Genomic DNA, 23377 nt, shown 5'->3' with positions numbered 1-23377 from the left:
GATCCAGGGTCTGAACTCAGGTCTCCCGAATCGCAGGCAGATTCTTTACCTTCTGAGCCACGAGTGAAGCATCTAAGCTTTTTCTTTTTTTTCTTTTTACTGAGTTTACTATCTCCTATATGAGTGCGCTCATTAGTTGGAATTCTTGAATCCTAAATGCAAAAGCCTTCATACTAGGTTGTTGGCAATTGTGGAAGATAAGCTTGATGGAGCCAGCAGTCCATCAGAACATTTGTGAATCATTTCTCCTACATTCCAGAATAGAAACCTTAAGTCTCAGACTCTGTTCACAAACTATTAGTCAGTTAAGTTCAGTCACTCAATTGTGTACACCTCTTTGCGAACCCATAGAATGCAGCACTCCAGCCCTCCCTGTTCATAGTCAACTCCCGGACTTTACTCAAACTCATCTCCGTTGAGTCGGTGATGCCATCCAACCATCTCATCCTCTGTCATCCCCTTCTCCTCCTGCCTTCAATCTTTCCCAGCATCAGAGTCTTTTCTAATGAATCAGTTCTTCACATCAGGTGGCCAAAGAATTGGAGCTTCAGCCTCAGCATCAGTCCTTCCAATGAATATCCAGACTGATCTCCTTTAGGATGGACTGGTTGGATCTTCTGTCAGTCCAAGGGACTCTCAGGAGTCTTCTCCAACACCACAGTTCAAAATCATCAATTCTTTGGTGCTCAGCTTTCTGTATAGTCTGACTCTCACATCCATACATGACTACTGGAAAAACCATAGCCTTGACTAGATGGACCTTTGTTGACAAAGTAATTTCTCTACTTTTTAATGTGCTGTCTAGGTTGGTCATAATGTTTCTTCCAAGGAGCAAGCATCTTTTGATTTCATGGCTGCAGTCACCATCTGCAGTGATTTTGGAGCCCCCCCAAAATAAAGTCTGTTACTGTTTCCACTGTTTCCCCATCTATTTCCCATGAAGTGATGGGACCAGATGCCACGATCTTAGTTTTCTGAATGTTGAGCTTTAAACCAACTTTTTCACTCTTCTCTCTCACTTTTCTCAAGAGAATCTTTAGTTCTTCTTCGCTTGCTGCCATAAGGGTGGTGTCATCTGCATATCTGAGGTTATTGATATTTCTCCCAGAAATCTTGATTGCAGCTTGTGCTTCATCCAGCCCAGCATTTCTCATGATGTATTCTGCATATAAGTTAAATAAGCAAGGTGATAATATACAGCCTTGACATATTCCTTTTCCTATTTGGAACCAGTCTGTTGTTCCATGTCCAGTTCTAACTGTTGCTTCCTGACCTGCATACAGATTTCTCAAGAGGCAGGTCATATGGTCTGGTATGCCCATCTCATAAAGAATTTTCCAAAATTTGTTGTGGTCCACACAGTCAAAGGCTTTCAGTTCAGTTCAGTATCTCAGTTGTGTCCAACTCTTTGTGATCCCATGAACCGCAGCATGCTAGGCCTCCCTGTACATCACCAGCTCCTGGAGTCCACCCAAACCCATGTTCATTGAGTCAGTGATGTCATCCAACCATCTCATCCTCTGTCGTCCCCTACTCCTCCTGCCCTCAATCAAAGGCTTTGGCATAGTCAATAAAGCAGAAGTAGATGTTTTTCTGGATCTCTCTTGCTTTTTCGATGATCCAGCAGATGTTGACAATTTGATCTCTAGTTCTTCTGCATTTTATAAATCAGGCTTATATAATGTTTTTCCTTTTATTCATGGATTACATATCTTATTTTGTGCCCCACTTTAGGCTTATGCTTACTAATATGGCCTTAAAATAACTGACTCCTAATTTTGCAGTCAGATTCCTGAGCTATTCACTATTTTACTTTCCTCCCTCCTTCTCCCTTCTCCTTCTCTCTCTCCTTCTCTTTCTCCCTTCTTTCTTCTTCTTCTTCTTCTTTTTTTTTTTTTGTAGCATTCTCTGAATGGATTTCATCCAATCCAGTAGATTCAGATAACTAAGTCTTACCGAATCTGTTTCATCACCCTGTTGCTACACTTATATTTCCTACTACTTATTAGTCATTACCACCTGGACATAAAGCAGGCACCTGAAGCTTAACAAACTGAATCTATTCTCATTCTTTACACCTGTATACCTTTTATTCCTCCTATGTATATTTCTCCCAAATCACCTACTTTTACCCTTTCTCAGTCTCTAAATGTTATTGTTGTTGTTGTTCAATTGCTCAGTCATATGTGACTCTTTGTGATCCCATGGACTGCAGCACACTAGGCCTCCCTGTCCTTCACTATCTCCCAGAGTTTGCTCAAACTGATATCCACTGAGTTGGTGATGCCATCCAACCATCTTGTCCTCTGTCGCCGCCTTCTTCTCTTGCCCTCAGTCTTTCCCGGCCCCAAGGGCTTTTCCTATGAGTCAGCTCTCCACATCAGGTGACCAAAGTATTGGAGCTTCAGCTTTAAAACCAGTCCTTCCAATGAATATTCAGGGTTGATTTCATTTAGGATTGACTGGTTTGATCTCCCTGCTGTCCAAGGGACTCTCAAGAGTCTTCTCCAGCACCACATTTAGAAAGCATTAATTCTTCACCACTCAGTTTCCTTTGGGAGAAGGCAATGGCACCCCACTCCAGTACTCTTGCCTGGAAAATCCCATGGACAGAGGAGCCTGGTAGGCTGCAGTCCATGGGGTCGCTAAGAGTCGGACACGACTGAAGCGACTTAGCAGCAGCAGCAGCAGCAGCAGCTTCCTTTGTAGTCCAACTTTCACATCCATACTTTACTACTAGAAAAACCATAGCTTTGACTAGATGGACCTCTGTCGGCAAAGTGATGTCTCTGCTTTTTAATACACCGCCTAGATTTGTCATAGTTAGTCTGCCAACTAAGCAAGTGTCTTTTAATTTCATGCCTGCAGTCACCATCTGCAGTGATTTTGGAGCCCAAGAAAATGAAATCTGACACTGTTTCCATTGCTTCCCCATCTATTTGCATGAAATTATATGACCCAATGCCATGATCTAAGTTTTTTGAAATTTGAGTTTTAAGCCACCTTTTTCACTCTCCTCTTTCACCTTCATCAAGAGGTTCTTTAGTTCCTCTTCAGTTCTCTAAATATAAGGGTCTCAGTTACCAAAGATGTAAGCCACAGTCATGCTCAACCTATCTTTCTGTTTTTATTCCATGTTCTTGGCCCAAGGTCTTATTAGATATAAAAATCACATTAAATATATTTCTTTCAGTACTAATTTATAAGCATACTGTTACTGAGGGAGACTGGGGCAGATCTCAACCAAATATCAATATTAGACCTAGATTTAAACAAAAAAAGAAATATAAGATGATGTCAAATTATCTAATTTAGCTTGACGCAATGTACATGGAATCATAAAAATACTTAAGGAATGTTAAGCATATGCAATAAAGGCATGTGGAGAGGAAATTAAACAGTAGAGAGTGATTGGAGAGGAGTTAATATTATAAATCTGTGAATAAAGGTAAAAAGTTCGATTAAGAAGCCTGTAAGTGAAATTTTCTAGACAATGATTGCTTCCTCAAAGCAACTACTACATTTTTTCTTTGATAAAAATGGTTATAATGTACTATTATCTCTAATATACAGAGTACTTTCATTTTTTTTGAATAAAAGGATGATTTGCTTATTTTTCCTCCTTTCTACAAATGTTGGGTTTTCATTTGGCTTACTATATTGACTGAAAACTTTCCATAAATTTTAATTTTTAATGAATTCACTCTATACATGACCTTTAATCTCATTTTTAACAAAAGAGCCACTTTTCATTAAGGGTATAGTAATTATGAAACAAAGTAACTGATAAATGTTACTGTAGCTTTACAAAGTATTGTTCTTTCAAAGAAAAGTCCTCTTCTAATTAGGCACAAAATTCTGATTTAATTTCGTGATAATTTCCACTGATTTGGGGACTGGACTAGAAAAATCATTAGAAATAACAATTTATCTGATTTGAAAAATAAAATGGTTAATATGAAAAAGGGGTAATGTTGTAGATGTGCTGTGTCACTTCAGTCATGTCTTACTCTTCATGACACTATGGACCGTAGCCCATCAGGCTCATCTATTCATGGGATTCTTCAGGCTAGGATACTGGAGTGGGTTGCCATCCCCTCCTCCAATGGATCTTCCCGACCCAGAGATTCAACTGGAGTCTCTTATGTTTCCTGCATTGGCAGAGAGTATGAAATTAATGTGGCAGAGAACACAGGCAGACGTAAAAGGGGTAGTTGGACAACATGTCAAAACAAGGCTGTGATAAAATGAGGAGTAGGTGGTAATGACAGCAGAAATACAGGGCAGAGTGAAGTAATAGGGAATAAGGCATCCTTCAATTCTTTGAACTAGTGTTAGAAGCTGATAGGTCATATTAGGATACAATTATAATTTTACCAATAGGATAAATTAAGCAGAGGCTGCAGCATGTTGCATCACTTTGTCTGAAATAGCTTGTAAATTCAAGCATAAATAAGATAACAAAGTGAGAAAAAAGACTGGAAGATAGAATTATAGAGTTTAAAAATGAAAATAAAAATCAGTGAAAGAGTGGGTAGAAATGAAAGTGACTAAGAACAATTTGTTAGATTGCAACCAAATCAAAGAAATTAAATTTCTACTATGAATGACTTGTATATACTATGTATTAAGTGTCATAAATAATGTTGAGAATTAAATACTGCTATTTTAATTTTTAAATTGTAGAGAGAGTATTGTGTCCAAGTTGTTCATATTGTTAGAATACTAAATAATCTGAATTTTTTCTAGGTAAAGCTCTTGAGAAACCTGTATGCAGGTCAGGAAGCAACAGTTAGAACTGGACATGGAACAACAGACTGGATCCAAATAGGAAAAGGAGTACGTCAAGGCTGTATATTGCCACCCTGCTTATTTAACTTATATGTAGAGTACATCACGAGAAATGCTGGGCTGGATGAAGCACAAGCTGCAATCAAGATTGCTGGGAAAAATATCAATAACCTCAGATATGCAGATGATACCACCCTTATGGCAGAAAGTGAAGAAGAACTAAAGAGCCTCTTGATGAAAGTGAAAGAGGAGAGTGAAGAAGTTGGCTTAAAGCTCAACATTCAGAAAACTAAGATCATGGCATCTGGTCCCATCACTTCATGGCAAATAGAGGGGAAACAGTGGCTGACTTTATATTTTTGGGCTCCAAAATCACTGCAGATGGTGATTGCAGCCATGAAATTAAAAAATGCTTACTCCTTGGAAGGAAAGTTATGACCAACCTAGAGAGCATATTAAAAAGCAGAGACATTACTTTGTCAACAAACGTCCGTCTAATCGAGCCTATGGTTTTTCCAGTAGTCATGTATGGATGTGTGAGTTGGACTATAAAGAAAGCTGAGCGCCGAAGAACTGATGCTTTTGAACTGTGGTGTTGGAGAAGACTCTTGAGAGTCCCTTGAACTGCAAGGAGATACAACCAGTCCATCCTAAAGGAGATCAGTCCTGGGTGTTCATTGGAAGGACTGATGTTGAAGCTGAAACTCCAATACTTTGGCCACCTCATGCGAAGAGCTGACTCATTTGAAAAGACCCTGATGTTGGGAAAGATTGAGGGCAGGAGAAGGGGACGACAGAGGATGAGATGGTTGGATGGCATCACTGACTCAGTGGACATGAGTTTGGGTAAACTCCAGGTGTTGGTGATGGACAGGGAGGCCTGGCGTGCTGCGATTCATGGGGTTGCAAAGAGTCAGACACAACTTAGTGACTGATTTGAACTGAAAGTAACAAATGGAAAGCATAAATAATAATACAGATGAAGTCATACCAGAAATAATTACCTAACATCTCTTGATTGCATAAATATAGCAAAGAAGCATTTTCCCCTCTTCCTTTAAAATATCTAAGAAAATAAAAGATATATAAATGATAATGTAATCAGCTAATCCATTCTTTTATGCCATGATATAGGAAAATATGCTAATCTTGAATAAAATTTTGTCACTGCAAATAAATATGTGAACTTAATAGAATGGTAGCAAGTGGTAAAGTATCTGCCTGCCAATGCAGAAGATGCAAGAGACACATTTTTGATCCTTGGGGTTGCAAAGAGTTGGGCACAAGTGAGCATACAAGCACACACAAATTGTTTCTAAGTGTTCTTGACATTCTCAGTGTACTCTAAGTCTGTGATGATCAAAATTCCAATCTCTAGGCAGAGAAAAAAGATGGTTCTCTAGTATTTGTCTCCTGATTAGCCAAAACAAGGGAATCATCTAGTCACAGCTAGCATATCTACAAATTGTACAAATACAAGTAGCCTGGAAAATGTATTTTAGACAAAGTTCTACCAAAGCAAGGTCCATGTCTTCTTTTCAGTTTATATCATCAGCATGTAGCATATCACCTAATATTAAAAGTATAACTGTGGAATGCGTGAATAGGTAAATGATTTACTCTCTCTCTTCTTGTTTGTCCTTATCCTATGATTAACAAGTTTCCATCAGTCTCATTTCTGAATTCCATTCTTTTCCTGTCTTAAATGAGAAATATTATCTACCTTATACTTCAATGTGAATAATATAGAAAGAAAAAGTTGAAAATTACTTGATGAGAAAGAAGATATTTGGGTGCTATCATAATAAATGGAAATATTAAACACTGACAAAAATTATCTTACTTATTATTGTACAAGTTTTAGTGAAATAGATATATAAAGGTTTCAACAATGATTTATTAACTTTTTAAAATGTCTCCAAGAGCAAATGGAGATTTTCAAAAATTTAACTTTCTAATCTGTAATTAAGGTGCTTTTACTAAATCATTCTTGGTCATAATTACCTACTGAGAGACTTATGATACACTTAATAAAATGATCAAACAAAAAAGTGTTCTGACTTAGTAAAGGTGGATATTAAGAGGTGGTGTGTAAAATTTTGGGATTTTACTTTAATTTCACAAAACAATGAAAGTACCACTTTAAATCAGCCAAGCATTTCAGACAGCATCGTTAACATAACAAATGTACCAATGATAAATGATAGCTCTTTTATCATCGTGATAATGAGAAAGTGATTCACTTTTATTAAGAAAGTAATTTATGTAATTTAGCAATTTAGAATTTTAAGTGCTCTTGAAAATAAACAATAGGATAAAGTTAATTTTCATTCATCACAAGACAAATGCACTATACTAGTTTGAGGCATTCAAAAATCTCTAATAAAATACTTCATTATAGAACTGTCTTTTCTAAATCAGCATTCTGTGAATCCTTAAGAAAGAAATCTAATGAATAAGAGTGTTAATATCATTTTAGGTAATTATTTTCAAGAAAAAAATTTAAATGGAACACTTGTTCCATAAGGCTTTTGTAATGTACAGGAATATAACAACTTCTCTATAAACACTAAATAAGATATTTCAAACCAATAATTTGTTTTAAGTCAATGGAATTATTATTGTTTGAATGAAAAAAAATAATTTTTCGTTATGCATTTTAAATGTATAGTGATCATTTTTATTGGGCATGATTTACTAAAAATATAAAAAATAATAAGAACAGCTGAGGTTTTGTTTTTGTTTTTACACCTTTAAATACACTGTTATGAATCTTGCTTAAAAGTTTGCATTTTGCTGTAATGAGAGAGAAATTTGCTGCAAACATATATGCTTTCTTACCTCTCCTTTCTTTACCTCAGCTGAAGGGTGATTTAAAATATTTACATTGACGTGCCAATATTGACACAGAGGGAAAAAAGATGTTGGTAATAGTAACATATCATCATAAAGAAAATGGTGCTACTTTTTCATGTTAATAATTTTGTGGTTCCATGTTTAAAAGGACAAAAATAAATGTGGGGAATGCGACAAATCTTACGTGTTCCTTGATCATAAAGTAAAAGTGATATAGTTCTGAAGAGACGTTTTTTTCCTCAGCTAGTGAGAAGAGACTTTTAAAAAATAAATTTGTTTGTTTTTTTTTAATATGAGGTAAGCAGAATGGAAGATATTGACACATAAGGAAGAAAAATCTAGAAGAAAACACAGAATATCAAAGTCAATTTGCTTATATGAATTTCCTGATTAGAGAAAAACTGATGCAAAAATCTTAAGATTCCAGGGGGTAAAAGCAGTAATATGCTGTGAATTGCTTGGCATCAGTTATTCTGAACAAATATTTGAATATTAAATAGGCAATTACTCACTTCTAGGTAACTCTGGATAATTATGCACACAAATGGAAATGCAGGAGTTGAAATGTCTTGCCACAGTTTTGATATACATTCTTATCTTGATGAAACATAATGAAAGTGCACTAATTTTTAACGGAATGAAAACACAAAGTTAAAAAATTCTTCTCAAGAACTTGAAGCACCTGAGAGGAATTTTTAAAACACTACTTTGCATCCAATTAAGAAACAAAACCAAAATTAGTTAAACAGACATTTCATCAAAGAAGATAAAGAACTTTAAAACATAAACATATGAAAAACTGCTCAACAATACTAATCATTCAGTTCAGGTCAGTCGCTCAGTTATGTCCGACTCTTTGAGACCCCATGAATCGCAGCACGCCAAGCCTCCCTGTCCATCACCAACTCTCGGAGTTTACCCAAACCCATGTCCAGTTAGTGATGCCATCCAACCATCTCATCCTCTGTCGTCCCCTTCGCCTCCTGCCCCCAATCCTTCCCAGCATTAGGGTCTTTTCCAATGAGTCAACTCTTTGCATGAGGTGGCCAAAGTATTGGAGTTTCAGCTTCAACACCAGTCCTTCCAATGAACACCCAGGACTGATCGCCTTTAGGATGAACTGGTTGGATCTCCCTGCAGTCCAAGGGACTCTCAAGAGTCTTCCCCAACACCACAGTTCAAAAGCATCAGTTCTGTGGCGCTCAGCTTTCTTCATCGTCCAGCTCTCACATCCATACATGACCACTGGAAAAACCATAGCCTTGACTAGATGGACCTATGTTGGCAAAGTAATGTCTCTGCTTTTTAATATGCTCTCTAGGTTGGTCATAACCTTCCTTCCAAGGAATAAGCGTCTTTTAATTTCATGGCTGCAATCACCATCAGCAGTGATTTTGGAACCCAAAAACGTAAAGTCTGACACTCTTTCCCCATCTATTTCCCATGAAGTGATGGGACCAGATGCCGTGATCTTAGTTTTCTGAATGTTGAGCTTTAAGCCAACTTTTTCATTCTCCTCTTTCACTTTCATCAAGAGGCTCTTTAGTTCTTCTTCACTTTCTGCCATAAGGGTGGTGTCATCTGCATATCTGAGGTTATTGATATTTCTCCCGGCAATCTTGATTTCAGCTTGTGCTTCTTCCAGCCCAGCGTTTCTCATGATGTACTCTGCATATAAGTTAAATAAGCAGGGTGGCAATATATAGCCTTGACGTGTTACTTTTCCTATTTGGATCCAGTCTGTTGTTCCATGTCCAGTTCTAACTGTTGCTTCCTGACCTGCATACAGGTTTCTCAAGAGACAGATCAGATGGTTTGGTATTCCCATCTCTTTCAGAATTTTCCACAGTTTATTGTGATTATTATTATTCCACACAGTCAAAGGCTTTGGCATAGTCAATAAAGCAGAAATAGATGTTTTTCTGGAACTCGCTTGCTTTTTCGATGATCCAGCGGTTGTTGGCAATTTGATTTCTGGTTCCTCTGCCTTTTCTAAAACCAGCTTGAACATCTGGAAGTTCATGGTTCACATATTGCTGAAGCCTGGCTTGGAGAATTTTGAGCATTACTTTGCTAGCTTGTGAGATGAGTGCAATTGTGCGGTAGTTTAAGCATTCTCTGGCATTGCCTTTCTTTGGGATTGGAATGAAAACTGAACTTTTCCAGTCCTGTGGCCACTGCTGAGTTTAGGAAAATGCAAATTAAAGTCAGTGAGATACTATTACACACTCATGAGAATAGCTAAACTTACACAAACACATACACACATGACCATAGTGAGTATTGTCAAGGATGCAAAGGAATTAAAACTCTCATACACCTTTGGTAGGATACAAAATTGAAAACAGTTTGGCAATTTCCTAAAAATTTAAACATTCACCTGTCATATGATCCAGACTTTCCACTCCTAGTTATTTATCTGAAAGAGGTGAAAGCACATGATACACAAAGACTTACAGATGAATGTTCATAGCAGCTTTATTTGTAAAAGCCTTATGATAAACAATATAACTGTTGATCAACAGGTGAATGGATAAATTATTGCATATCCATACAATGAAGCAGTATGCAGCAATAAAAAGGAATGAACTATTGATACATACTATTATACTTAGGAGTATCACAACAATTATGCTGAATGAAAGGAGCCAGGTCAAAAAAGAGAATACATTCTGTATAATACCATTTATGTAATATTCTAGAACATATAAACTAATCTATACTGACAGAAAGCAGATCAGTGATTTCCTGGTGACTTTAGCAGGCGAATAGATCCCCTGCTTCTCTAAATCTATGAAGTATCTGTTTAAGAATACATATAAGTAAGATCATATGGTATTTATATTTCTTTGTCTGGCTTATTTAGCTTAGCATAGTGTCCTGAAGGTCTACATATACTGCCACAAATGGCAAGATTTCCTTTTTCATGGTTGAATAACATTCCGTTGGCGCCTGTGCCCTCTGTCCCAGAACGGGATCAGCCAGCCGTGCGCGTCCCTGCAGCCTCCTCACCTCCAGACATGGTTGTCTGCCGCTCCTTGCAGAGCTCTGGGCTCCTGTGCCTCTTCCACCACTGCCGCGGTGCCAGCAGGCACTCTGCGCTCGGGCAGCCCCAGGGCCCACCCTCACCCCTGGCTCCTGCCTCTCTGGCTGCTTCTGGTGCCGCCTGCTTTCTCCTCTGAGAGCTGGGATCAGAGTTCCAGAAAAACACCTACTTCTGCTTTATTGACTGCGCCAAAGCCTTTGACTGGGTGGATCACAATAAACTGGAAAATTCTGAAAGAGATGGGAATACCAGACTACCTGACCTGCCTCTTGAGAAACCTGTATGTAGGTCAGGAAGCAACAGTTAGAACTGGACATGGAACAGACTGGTTCCAAATAGGGAAAGGAGTAGTCAAGGCTGTATATTGCCACCCTGCTCATTTAATTTCTATGCAGAGTACAACATGCAAAATTCCAGGCTAGATGGAGCACAATCTGGAATCAATATTGCCAGGAGAAATATCAATAACCTCAGATATGCAGATGATATCACCCTCATGGCAGAAAGAGAAGAACTAAAGAGCCTCTAGATGAAAGTGAAGGAGGAGAGTGAAAAAGTTGGCTTAAAACTTAATGTTCAGAAAACTAAGATCATGGGGTCCAATGCCATCACTTCATGGCAAATAGTTGAGGAAAGAATGGAAACAGTGATAGACTTTACTTTCTTGGGCTCCAAAATCACTGCAGATGGTGATTGCAGCCGTAAAATTAAAAGACGCTTGCCTCTTGGAAGAAAAGCTATGACCAACCTGGACAGCATATTAAAAAGCAGAGACATTACTTTGCTAACAAAGGTCCATCTAAACAAAGCTATGATTTTTCCAGTAGTCATGTATGGATGTGAGAGTTGGACCATTAAGAAAGTTGAGTGCCAAAGAAATTGATGTCTTTGACCTGTGGTGTGGAGAAGACTCTTGAGAGTCCCTTGGACTGCAAGGAGATCAAACCAGTCAGGAAATCAGTCCTGAATATTCATTGGAAGAATACTTCCGCCACCTGATGCCAAGAACTGACTCCTTGGTAAAGACCCTGATGCTGAGAAAGATTGAAGTCAGGAGAAAAGGAGATGACAGAGGATGAGATGTTTGGATGCATCACTGATTCAATGGGCATGAGTTTGAGAAAGCTCCAGGAGTTGGTGATGGACAGGGAGGCCTGGCCTACTGCAGTCCATGGGGTTGAAAAGAGTCAGACACGACTGAGGGACTGAACTGAACTGAGATGAGTACTTAGTTTTTTAAGAGCTTCCACTTTGTATACAGTATAAGAACCTTAATATAATATATCTTTCTATTTTTTCAACTCTGGGCTTTGTCCATTGTTTGACATGTGGTATAAACACCCACACTACAGTGTAGTAGAAATGAAGAAGGTGAGATAAAATATTACTTTATTGATTTTGCCATAGCTATAACAGAACTCTGGTTGAATTTATTCCTGTTGAATTTGCTATGGCTATACTCTTCAAATTGAGTAATCAAAAAATTATAATTCAAAAGGCATGTGGGCATGCAAGCCTGTATTGAAGGTAGTAGGCTTCCTTGCAAATCCAACAAAAACTACTGCATTTGGATCACATCATTTCAGCCATGCTTGATCAATCAAGGTCACTGATAAGATCGTTGGAAGCATTTTTAGTTTTATCATCTCTGTTTATTTTTCTAAAATCTGAAGTATAAAAACAGCAGGTGCACCTAGCACTATATCATAGCTTCAGTTAAAGTAAACTAAGCATGGCAGATAGATGGGGAAATGGTGGAAACAGTGGCTGATTTTATTTTTTTGGACTCTAAAATCACTGCAGATGGTGATTGCAGCCATGAAATTAAAAGATGCTTACTCCATGGAAGGAAAGTGTGACCAACCCAGATAGCACATTAAAAAGCACAGACATTACTTTGCCAACAAAAGTCCGTCTAGTCAAGGCTATGGTTTTTCCAGTGGTCACGTATGGATGTGAGAGTTGGACGGTGAAGAAAGCTGAGTGCCGCAGAATTGATGCTTTTGAACTGTGGTGTTGGAGAAGACTCTTGAGAGTTTCTTGGACTGCAAGGAGATCCAACCAGTCCATCCTAAAGGAGATCAGTCCTGGGTGTTCATTGGAAGGTCTGATGTTGAAGCTGAAGCTCCAATACTTTGGCCACCTCATGCGAAGGGTTGACTCATTGGAAAAGACCCTAATGCTGGGTAGGATTGGGGGCAGGAGAAGGGGACGACAGAGGATGAGATGGTTGGATGGCATCACCGACTTGATGAACATGGGTTTGGGTAAACTCCGGGAGTTGGTGATGGACAGAGAGGCCTGGCGTGCTGCAATTCATGGGGTCGCAGAGAGTCGGACACGACTGAGCGACTGAACTGAACTGAATAGCCCTAGGAAATTATAGTAGCACAAGTATGGCTAAACAGTATATTAGAAAGCTATTTGCAGGGCAAAAAGGAGCCACAGTAACAAAACAGATGAGGGAGGGGTCAGTCACCATGAAACTGTACAAAGCAGAAAAACAACAATGTATAGTCATGCTTTTAAAGAGTAAGCTTGAGGAAGTGAGCAGCAATTTTGAACTATGGATAAATGGACATTGATTAAGTTCCAAAGGAAATCTATAGGACTTCTGCAATTTACCTAAGAAATCTGCAGATTAAAAAAAAATTTGATAAATACAAAGCCTTCTCAGATTAATGAACTATTACACCTGAGATATTAAATATAATCAATTAGCTTAAGTAAACTCACTCATATCATTTATGTGTATTATTAGTTCCATTTTAATTTCTTTATACATTTACTGTTTTTCAGGCACATTAGTTTAGGAAACAAAGATTCTTTCATAAAAGAGCAACTTCTGAATCTAAGTAAGACCATCCTCATAAATTTGTATTGGAGTGAGTTTCCCAGCACCTAGTTTGGATTCCCTGATAGCTCAGTAGGTAAAGAATCCACCTGCAATGCAGGAGACTGGGGTTCAATTCCTGGATCAGGAATATCCCCAGGAGATGGATAAGGCAACCCACTCTAGTATTCTTGACAGGGAAATCCCATGGACAGAGGAGCCTGGCTGGCTAAAGTCCTTGGGGTCTCAAGAATAGAACACAACTTAGCAACTAAACCATCTCATTGAGCTCACAAAAAGGGAAACTGCATTCTAAAAGCAGGTGCCCACATAAACAGGACAAATTTCGCAAAGACAAGTTCAAGTATAAGTGGGCACACATTTTCAAAGTACTTTCCAACCTTATTCCCCTAAATTTCTCATATTTAAGTCATGACAGGTTAGTGCTGTAGTTACTCTGATATAGATGTGGTATAAATCAAAATTAATTAAGTTCTAAATAGTTCTTGAAGATCTCATATTCAGTATCTCACTGTAGCACACTAATGGCCCTTAATTAATTTAATCTCACACTGTGCAACTTTCCTAAAACTATAATTTTAAGACTTCCACAAAATTAGAAAAGAACTCTTTAAATGTAAAGGAGCAAATTACAAAAGACAAAGAAATCCAAGGATTGATAGCACTACATTCTGAAATATTCTGTGAATAATTCTGTAATCCAAGCAAAACTTATGAAGGAGTTAGAACAGAATTAAAAAGAAAGAACTTTTGATAAATTTTATTGCCCCAACGTATTTTTAAAAAGTAGGTTAAATAATCATCTGTATACTTGAAATAGGTAGGTAATAGTTTAACAATAAGTTAGCAGCTCTATAATGTATAATAGTTGTAAAGTGTATTGCATATATAGTGTATGCTTAGTTGCTCAGTCACTTCCAGCTGTTTGTGACCCCATGGACTATAGCCCACTGGGCTCCTCTGTCCATGGGGATTCTCCAGGCAAGAATACTGGAGTGGGTTGCCATGTTCTCCTCCAGGGGATATATTGTATAAATAAAAAACATACAGGGATATGTCTTTTATTTTCAAATATGTGTATTCTATAAGTCATATTCATAAAATATTAACATTCAGACATTTCTCTGGATTGTCTGTTATTATAGATAATGGTGATTTATTTTGTAGTTGATAGCATGTTTTAAATTAAGCATTTCAATTATAGAAGTGGTACTTGCAAAAATTTCATAATAGAACATAAGAATACTGAACAAAGAAAAAACTCCATGATCACACACCACCATAGAGGCTATTACTTTTAACAAGCAAAGAGTTTCTGTTTTTATTTTGACAGCTGTCCATATAATTTAGATGTTACACTTCTATTTATTGTTTCAATTTTTCATATCTATCAGCTGCCCGTTATGAAAACTGAGCAATGGATACAAGATCTTTCATCATCCTTCCCAGGAAAATTTCAGGTTATTAAAGCAAAAGTGATAGTCACTCAGTCGTGTCTGACTCTTTGAGACCCATGGACTGTAACCCGGCAGGCTCCTCTGTTCATGGAATTCTCCAGGCAGGAATACTGGAGTGGGTTGCCATTTCTCCAGGGGATCTTCCTGACCCAGGGATCAAACCTGGGTCTCCTGCATTGCAGGCAGATTCTTTACTGTCTGAGACAACAGGGAAGCCCGTATTTTATCTTCTGTGGCAATATTTATCATATTAACTACTGTGCTTATATTCACATCCTATAATAAATCCATTTTAATTAGTATATGCTAGCACACTAATATAAAATATAGTGCTATGATTATGTATATCTTTTGTAATCCTCCATTCTCCTTTTAATATTTCACTTTTTCTTACTTTAAAAATTTTAAGGCTGTTGTTCCAAAATCAACCACCAATCCTCTGATTCACCTGACACAAAATGGGTGTTTAAGAATTCAATTCAATTCTAGCTCAGCTTAAGGGCTCAGTCTCACATATGTCTCCTCACCTCAGATGCCAGTCACAAGTCATGGCCCGCATACTTCTTATTGAAATACTGCTATAAGTAAGTAAGTAAGTGTTAGTCGCTCAGTTGTGCCCAGCTCTCTGCTACCCCATGGACTGCAGCCCACCAGGCTCCTCTGTCCATGAGATTTTCCAGGCAGGGATACTGGAGTGGGTCTCCATTTCCTTCTCCAGGGGATCCTCCCAAGCCAGGGATCGAACCCGGGTCTCCTGCACTGCAGGCAGATTCTTTACTGACTGAGCTACAAGGGAAGCCTGAAGTACTGCTATAAATCCATTATAAATAGAGGGTTCCCACAACTTTATCCTAAGGGTTAATAATTTGTTGGAACAGCTCACAGAACTCAAAGGCATTTTACTATATTTCCTGGTTATTTTAAAGGATACAGATAAACAGCCAGATGAAGAGGTACATAGGGCAGAGTCTGGAAGGGTTCCCAGCACAGGAGCAAGCATGTGAAAATGTAAGCTCAACAAATGTTTTGTTCAGGGGCTTTCATAAAAATTAATCTCCAGCCCCTCTCACATATGGAAGTTGATGGGTGGAGCTGAAATTCTAGCCCTCCAATTATTTATTTTGGTGACCACCACCATCTGGAGGTTATCTAGGGATTCCCATTCTCTTAGTCACCTCATTAGCATACACTCAAGTGTGATCAAATGAGGTTCCTTAATAATAACAAAAGATATTCATATCATTCAGAGAATCTCAAGGGATTCAGGACTTTCTGTGTCAGGAACCAGGAACCAGGAACAATGACCAAATCATTTCACGCTGCAGCTGTTAACAGTTAAATTTTATTTGGTCATTTTATTAAATAGTTATGGCCTAATTTGATTTTAGGAACTCAAATATAATAAATAGCATTTAAAATTTCTTTATAAAAGTATTCACTGTAAAACCAGTAGTGTGACTGGAGATCAAATAAAGAAAATGGGATCTTAACGCAGTTTCCTACAGTACTGAGAATCTTCCAAGTGGCAAAGTCTACTGCATTCTTTTCAAGCTGGATTTAGAAAAGGCAGAGGAACCAGAGATCAAATTGCCAACATCTGTTGGATGATAGAAAAGGCAAGAGAGTTCCAGAAAACATCTACTACTATTGACTACACCAAAGTCTTTGACTGTGTAGATCACAACAAACTGTGGAAAATTCTTAAAGAGATGGGAATACCAGCCCACTTTACCTGCCTCCTGAGAAATATGTATGCAGGTCAAGAAGCAACAGTTGGAATGGGACATGAAAAAACAAGACTGGTTCCAAATTTGGAAAAGAGTATGACAAGGCTATATACTGTCACCCTGCTTATTAAATTTCTATGCAGATTACCTCATGCGAAATGCCAGGCTGAATGAAGCACAATCTGGAATCAATATTGCCAGGAGAAATATCAATAACCTCAGATATGCAGATGACACCACCCTTGTGGCAGAAAGCGAAGAAGAACTAAAGAGCCTCTTGATGAAAGTGAAAGAGGAGAGTGAAAAAACTGGCTTAAAACTCTGTATTTGATTCATGTGGAGGTTTGACAGAAAACAACAAAATATTGTAAAGCAATTATCCTTCAAGAAAAAAAATAAATTAAAAAAAATTCACTTCATGCAAATAGATAGAGAAACAATGGAAACAGTGAGAAACGTTATTTTGGGGGACTCCAAAATCACTGCAGATGGTGACTGCAGCCATGAAATTAAAAGACACTTGCTCCTTGGAAGAAAAGCTATGGCCAACCTAGACAGCATATTAAAAAGCAGGGGCATTACTTTGCTGACAAAGATCTGTCTAGCCAAAGCTATAATTTTTCCAATAGTCATGTATGGATGTGAGAGTTGGACTATAAAGAAAGCTGAGCACCAAAGAATTGATGCTTTTGAACTGTGGTGTTGGAGAAGACCCTTGAGAGTCCCTTAGATTGCAAGATCAAACCGGTCAGTCCTAAACGAAATCAGTCCTGAATATTCATTGGAAGGACTGATGCTGAAGCTGAAACTCCAATACTTCAGCCACATGATGCAAAGAATTGACTCTTTGGAAAAGACCCTGATGCTGGAAAAGATAGAAGGCAGGAGGAGAAGGGTGTTACAGAGGGTGAGATGGTTGGATGGAATCACTGACTCCATGGACATGAGTTTGAGCAAGCTCTGGGAGTTGGTGATGGACAGGGAAGCCTGGCCTGCTGCAGTCCATAGGGTTGCAAAGAGTTGGATATGACTGAGCAACTGACTGAACTGATTTCAGATTTTACTTACTACATCTGTGCTGTACTCAAATGCCACTTATATCCTGGCTCTACTTCTTGGATTTCTTTTTATGGTATGACCTTGAGCCATGCTTTCACATAGTTTGCTTTAGTAGTAAATTGTGTATGTATATTTCTAAACATGCTTGCTTTTTTTCTAACATTTTATTGCTCATTCAACTGTGTAAAATACTAGGATCATTTGATTCTAGATTATTTAAATCTAGGATTTTTAAATTATATTATTTATATATTATATATGTATTATTATTTATAACCTAGGATTATTTATAATCTAGATTATTATTATATATCCCTGTTATTTTCTTTAGAACTATGATCTTATCTTTCAATTATATACAATTATCTAGTTATTAATATTTTTCCTAAAGACAATCTGATTCTCATTCATTTATCCATTCATTCTGCCAACATTTGCTCACTTCCTACTATGTGTTGTTGTTATTTAGTTGCTAAAAGGTGTCCGACTCTTTCATAACCCCACAGGCTGTAGCCCACAAGGATCCTCTGTCCATGGGCTTTCCCAAGCAAGAATATTGGAGTGAGTTGCCATTTTCTCCTCCAAGGGATCTTCCTGACCAGAGATTGAATCTACAGCTGGAGAAGACTCTTGAGAGTCCCTTGAACTGCAAGGAGATCAAATCAGTCAATCTGAAAGGAAATCAACCCTGAATATTCATTGGAAGTATTGTTGCTGTACCTGAAGCTCCAATACTTTGGCCACCTGATAAGAAGAGATGGCTCATTGGAAAAGACCCTGATGTTGGGAAAGATTGAGAGCAGGAGGAGACGGGGCAAAAGAGCATGATATGATTTGATAGCATCACTGACTCAACGGACATGAATTTGATCAAACTCTGAAAGATAGTGAAGGACAGGGAAGCCTGCCTTGCCTCCGTCTATGGGGTCACAAGGAACTGGACACAACTTAATGACTGAACAACAACCACGTAAGACATCTTTTGGAGAAGATTTGCTTCATATGAATCTTTTAAGAGTCAAGAGGATAGATACCATGAAAGATTTACTTTGGGGAACTGTGATTAAAATTCTTTGTATACATTTCAAAATTTTCTTTTCACTCTGGGCTAAAGAATTACTAATTAACTTGACTCATCACATATTTATTGAATATGTTATGCTAGTGAACTAGTTGCTGCAGAATAATCAAAGGAAAAGTTTTGTTCAGCAAATTTGAGGCCATTATAATACAAAGAACAGAAAGAATGGTATTAACAGAACAAAAATTTTTAAAAACTCCAAAAAGATAGTTAATGAGATTGGATAAATTCTTAAACATGAACAGAGGAATCTGCAGTTGAAGGCACCAAGAATAAGTTAAGGATTTCACCCAGTGGAGTTTCAGGTAAGCTTACAGTTCAGTCAACTGATATGGTACAAACTGCAAAACAGTAATCATTAAAGTGTATATTAAAATCCATTGTTACTGTCCTCTTCCTTACTGTCATGGAAACAGAAGAACTCTTTAAGAAGGATAGATGATAGAGCAATGTGGCTCCATCTCCTAACAGTGGTTCTCAACCATGGTGGCATTGTTAGGTTAGATGGGGAGCCTTTACAAAGTACCAGTCTTCAGGCTGGTCACCCCAGATAGTCTGAGTCAATTGATTTTTCCAGGACCCAGAAGTCAGTACTTTTGATAAAACTTCCCAAGTAGAAATTTTTTACCATTTGGTTTCTGGGGAATCCTCAGCACCTAGACCAGCTCCTAACACATAGTTATTCTTGTTGCTGTTCAGGATTTGTTGCTGTACCCCAAGGACTGTAGCATGCCAGGCTTCTCTGTCCTCAATCTCTCCCAGAGTTTGCTCAGATTCATGTCCATTGAGTCTGTGATGCTATCCAGTCATCTCATCCGCTGCTTCCCCCTTCTCCTTTTGCCTTCAATCTTTTCCCATATCAGGAGAATATCAGAGTTATCTAACTCCTCTAGGGTCTTTATTTTTAAAAAAAGTTCTCTGTGAGAATGACTAAGAACTGTTAAGTCGCCCCAATCCCTGTGTATCCTGAGGTTTAGCATGAGATGCGAAGAATAACATATCCTGTGTGCTTCTTTGTCACAGCTCATCGCATCTAAGGAGTTAAATGTTTCCTCTTCCCCCTGTCTTGTGAATATGCATTTCGACTGCCAGATTTTCCACATTCAAAGCAAAAAGTATGTTCATCTTTTTCATTTGACTTTAATAGAGATTCAAATGATCTGTCAGAGTAACTGATTTGCTGATTATTTCTACTAGATGCCTTCCAATTTGCTATGCTCATTCAAAAACTTGAATCTGTTTTTCATCCATTTCAATGTTAATATGCCCTCCTGTGGCTCCTACTTTGAAGTCAATGGGAAAACCTTTGTGAGGGAAGAAATGGCTTTGGGGCATAAAATGATGCAAGTTCTTTCTCAGTTGAATATAAAAATTTGTGGACACCAGCCAGAAATTTGTGATAGTCTGCCCTCTCTCCTCTTTTATAAGGATAAATCAACTTCAAATACATCTTTTAATATCTTTAAAAGTCAGTGCTGTGAACATGGTCCGGCTATCTTGGTATTATATTTTAAAATGAAAATTAACATTATTTTGCTACACACAATGCTAGTTTGAAACCATTATCTTCTAGTTAGAATTAAAAGTTTACTTTTTTCCCATGTCCCCCTTCAATTATCATCATTAGTATTTTGGTTAAGTAGTTACACACATTTCAACAGGAAACATTGATAGGAGAAAGTAGACACTATTTTATTCTGCTGCAGGTTTAATTCACTGCAATTATCAAAAATACTAAGCTATTATCACAGCATGTTTTAACTTAACTTATTCAATGACTATACAAATGAATGTAATAGTCATATCACTCTAATAAAAATTGGAAATAAAAGATATAAAAGTAATTTATACATAATATTAATGTTAATTACCATTTACCTGTAAGCTATGTACCATCATTCTCATGAGGTTGACTTGGAATAAAAAACACTTTTATATCTATCATTAATATTCAGCATATTACTATTTTCATACTAGTTCAGAACACTCCCTTTGCAAAAAGGCATTAAGTGAGAAAGAAATCTGGAATATTTAAAGCCAAAAGAATCCTAACTGAAATAAAATCTGTGCTTTCTACTAAGTGCTTCCCTTTAAGCATTTTTAGTATGCCAGGCACACCATCTGTGCTCAATTACTTGTTATTTTGTAATGTCAACATCTGCTTATAAGAAAATATATGCTTGCATATATTAAAGATTTGCCTTCCATACAAGAATGTGGAAGGTCTTTATGTCAACCCACATGTAATTCATTCTTCCTTTTGTTCTCTCCTGAACAAGTTAGAACATCAGAAAAGCAAAGACACTGACAAATCTATGTAACACACATGAAGCAAAGATACAAGGAATTAAATTTATGTAATTTTACTGTATTTAATTATATATAGATACATATTTTATATAAGTAGTCTGGAAATGTCAGAGGTAACTGAATAGAGAAGTATATCCACAACTCAGCTATATCCATAACTCAATAAACTTATTTAAATGGTAGAGACCAGCTCACATAATATTTTCTATACTGAATATCCTTTACTTCTCTTTTCCGTCAAGAAAATGTTGACTCTCAAAAGATACCAAATCAAATCTTAATCTCAACTAAGAATTATTTCCTAACTTCACCTACATGTATTAATCCTGGTTTTACTACACACACACACACACACACACACACACACACTGTGCAGTTACATCTTTGCTCACTTTATTTAAAATCATTTTATATTTTTGTCAATATTATAAATACACATAGTTGAGAAATCAAATAAAACTAAAAGACTTTTCATGAAAACTAAGAGCATACTCTTCAATTCTCACTCAACCTAGATCCTCTCTCCCAAGACAAATTTTCAAGTGTTTCATCCATTTTTTACAGATATTTTAAAATAGTATATTTTTAGAAAGTAATGTTCTAAGGTATTTTTGTTTCCTAATCTATCAACTTTTGACATCATTTGTTAGCTTTCTAACATACAGTGGTTTTAGCTCTTTTATTTCAGCACATCTTAGCATCCAATAACCCCAATATACAATAGCCCAGTATAGTTACATGTCTTATTATCAATTCAACATTTTATTGCAGTTATTTTTATCTTCTTCTAAAATAATGTTTTTCCCTGGCATAAATAATTGCAGTTTTTCATTTGTTTAGTTTTCTAGTTATATACTGTTTTCTTTTCTTTTTTTCTTTTTTCTTTTCTAAATACATCAACAGATTTGTTAAAATATAGGAATAATTTTCTCCAGAGATCCAATACATACATAATATATAACTGCACTTATTTTTTTTCACATTGCTCTTAATGACTGGTTTACTGCTGTGACTGATGCTTGGCCATCATCTTGGAGCTTTTCTGCTTTCCTGTAGCAATTGAGCCCTGGAACTGGAAGAATCACCTATCCTCTTGACACATATATTATTTTTTTCTTGGATTATTCCCTGTTTTCATATTATTTTTCATTGGCTTCCTAAATACTTAAGAATTTAAAACGGAGAGTTCTCTTTCATGTCAGGAAAAAAAGTCAGAGATTTAGAAATGGATGGAAAGATTATTGAGTGTCATTTCAGTGGAGTTCTAGGCACCTGCTAGCAAAACCTTTAGGGATTGACAAGTGTATTTCCTTTATAATATTCCCTTTGGCTAAATTGTTTTGCAATTGTATAGGGGTATAAGTCAAGGTGAAGAAAACTGATAGTCATTCAAATCATCTTTTCCATAATAATTCAAAAGAGTTTTGTCTAGTATATAGAGATACAACTGATTTTTGCCTTAAAGAAAAGATGATTTCAAGCATTACCTCATATTGCTGTATAAGTATTAATAGTTTGTATAACAGCAAGTTAATTTTTAACATTTCTATTAAATATATATTCAAATTTTCCTTGGAATTTGTTTTAACATCAGCTAATGTTTGGATGGCATCACCAACTCAACGGACGTGAGTTTGAGCAAACTCCAGGAGATAATGAAGGATGGGGAAGCCTGGGGTGCTGCATTCCGTGGGGTCTGCAAAGAGTCGATATGACTTAGTGACTGAACAACAACAATGGGTAAAATAAAATCATTAATGTATTTTGTATATTCATAAAAGCCATATTTTTAATCAAAAAATTAATATATGTTTGCAAATGTCTTTGTTATAGTCTTCTCAACTGATAGTTAGACTGGCTAGAGAATTTTAGGTTGCAGATAGCTTTCTTTTAGCATTTTGAAAGCATAATTTTCCTGATATGGTAGATCAGAAACCTTACAGCTTTCCCATTCATTCACCTTTGTATATCACCTTTTTCATTCTCTTTCTCTCTCTTAAGCTTTTAGAGTCTTCTCTTTTTCCTCAGGATAAAAGTTCAAACTCTACTGAGAACTCAGTAGTTTCTTTTAGTCTGGAAATTCAGGTTTTCCTGACAATGTTCCTTTGTCTCTTTGATGCAACATGAAGTGTTAGTTGCTCAGTCGTGTCTGACTCTTTGTGAACCCATGAACTGTAGTCCACCAGGCTCCTCTGT

General features: G+C 37.1%; 1 long non-coding RNA gene across 1 annotated transcript; it reads left to right on the top strand.

The window, feature by feature from the left end:
* Positions 1-19321: 19321 nt before the first annotated feature.
* Positions 19322-22982, top strand: LOC145545022 (uncharacterized). The gene is made up of 3 exons (XR_014081797.1): positions 19322-19457; positions 19895-19986; positions 22776-22982. It is a non-coding gene; the product is annotated as an uncharacterized LOC145545022 (long non-coding RNA).
* Positions 22983-23377: the final 395 nt, after the last annotated feature.

The sequence above is a fragment of the Giraffa tippelskirchi genome, chromosome 4 (assembly GCF_054371585.1).
Source record: "Giraffa tippelskirchi isolate mGirTip1 chromosome 4, T2T-mGirTip1v1.2.pri, whole genome shotgun sequence".
Classification (NCBI taxonomy): Eukaryota; Metazoa; Chordata; class Mammalia; order Artiodactyla; family Giraffidae; genus Giraffa; species Giraffa tippelskirchi.
This window is presented reverse-complemented; position numbering and strand designations above follow the sequence as displayed.